The 2,243-nt window shown below is 37.4% G+C and overlaps 1 pseudogene; it reads left to right on the top strand.

The window, feature by feature from the left end:
* The first annotated feature begins 269 nt into the window (after window positions 1-269).
* Window positions 270-1,782, top strand: LOC106333983 (annotated as a pseudogene).
* The last annotated feature ends 461 nt before the right edge of the window (window positions 1,783-2,243 follow it).

Here is a 2,243-nt window from a genome sequence, read left to right as displayed (position 1 = left end):
TAATTTTTTTAGCAGGTTGCGGCGGTTGATGCAAGGGATACTACAGTATTAATATGTATATATAACGGCGTGTATATGTCTGGTAGGGTAAATAATTAGTACGTGAATTATGCTTTTTTGTGTGGCTATATGGTCCAATTTCCCTTATTTATATTTGTATTATTGCATTAAGAAATGGATTGTTGAACTTTATTATACAAATCCCTTATTTATATTTCTATTATTGCATCAAGAAATGATAGGATTCAAAAAAGAAATGAGAGATAGAGAGAGGTGAAGCTATGGAGAAAAAAAGAGAGAAGAGAAGGATAGTGTTGGTTCCGCTAACACTCCATGGACATATTACTCCGATTCTGCCACTCCGCAAAGCCCTTAGCTTGAAAGGCTTCACAATAACAGTTTTTCAGGGTCAGTTCAATCGTGTAAACACTTCTTCGCCACACTATTCTGGTTTTCAGTTCCTCGACGTAACAGGAAGCTTACCTGAGTCTGAACTTATGAGACTCTCACCAGTCGAGTTTCTGATGAAGCAAAACAAAATGAGCGAGGCAAACTTCAAAACCTGTATAGGTCAGTTGCTGGTGCAACAGGGCAATGATATTGCTTGTATCATCTAGGACGAGTTCATGTCATTCTGTGGAGCTACAGCTGAGGAATACAAGCTTCCTAGTTTCATCTTCACCGCTGCAAGTTCTACACATAAAGCTTGCCAAGTTTTTTTAAGCAAACTCAATGCCAAGAAGTTCTTGATGGAGATGGAAGGTACCCACTATACAATCCGCGCTATTTATTTATTTAACTTTTTCTTTTTATAAATTTGCATTATTACTCAACACATGTGCTTTTTTTTTTTAATGAATGTTAAATTTGTATTTTATCAAAAAAGCTTTTTTACATTTTTTTTTTACCATGTAGATCCTGGAGTGCAAGACATGGTGGTGGAGGCATTGCATCCTATAAGATACAAAGACCTTCCGACATCAGGATTTGGGCCTCTAGAATCATTTTTGGAGAGCTGTAGGGTAGTCAACAAAAGAACGGGTTCTGGCATTATCCTCAACACGCCAAGCTGTCTAGAAAGCTCTTCTCTGTCATGGATGCACAGAGAACTTGGAATTCCAATGTACGCACTAGGCCCTCTTCATGCTTTAGCTAAAGCAGTGAAATCTAGTTGACTGGAAGAGGACAGGGGCTGCCTTGAATGGCTGAACAAGCAGAAGCCGAGGTCGGTGATATACATAAGCCTGTGAAGCTTGGGTAGCATGGAAATCAAGGATGTTTTGGAGATCGCTTCAGGATTGTATAATAGCAACCAACCTTTCTTTTGGGTCATCCGGCCGGGCTCTATCGTAGGCTCCTAGATAGAGTCATTGCCAGAGGAAGTCAATAAAAAAGTCTCAGAGAGAGGATACATTGTGGAATGGGCACCACAGAATGGAGTACTTGGTCATCCTGCAGTAGGAGGAATCTGGAGCCACTGTGGATGGAAGTCAATACTTGAGAGGATTGAGGAAGGAGTTCCATTTATTTGCAGGCCTTTCAAGGCGAACAGAAGTTAAACGCAATGTATTTAGAAAGCGTTTGGAGGATAGGGATTCAGCTAGGAGGAGAAGTGGAAAGAGGAAAGGTTGAGAGAGCTGTGAAGAGGTTGATTGTGGATAAAGAAGGTGCAAACAAGAGGAGAAGAGCCCTTGATTTAAAAGAGATGATCAAAGCCTCCGTAAGAATGAGCTCGTCAAGTACTTGAAGGCAGGGAGTGAAGAAGCTGAACCTCATGTATAATTAGAGATCACTAAAACGTCTATTTTGAGCTAGATATACACAAAAATACAGTTTCAACAAAAGCGATAATAAACAGAAATGTAATATTTATCATGCTTTATGAAAGAAATATATTATTAGCCCAGGACAAGCTCACAAGTCACAACCATTCGTGTTTAGTTGTTACATAATACTTGATTATAGCTAGAGTTAAATAAGATATATTACAATAAGAGTTTTAGTATTTGTCATTTAATTATTGCTTTTTGAAGTTTTATTTTTCATAAGTTTATGTGCTTTTCTTTTTCTATTAAGTTATATTCCTATAAAAGGATTTCTTATGATTAATAACAAACAAGCTTCAAAGAATTAACTTAATCTCTAATAGATAATATATTAAAAAGAAGTAAGTTTTTTGGTTAACATCGATGGAATATGAAACTGAGTAATTGTATTGCTAGAGCAGAGCTCTTGATTTATAC

Source organism: Brassica oleracea, chromosome C3, assembly GCF_000695525.1.
Source record: "Brassica oleracea var. oleracea cultivar TO1000 chromosome C3, BOL, whole genome shotgun sequence".
NCBI classification, from domain to species: Eukaryota; Viridiplantae; Streptophyta; class Magnoliopsida; order Brassicales; family Brassicaceae; genus Brassica; species Brassica oleracea.
Note: the sequence above shows the minus strand (reverse complement) of the source record. Positions and strands in the feature narration are given on the sequence as shown.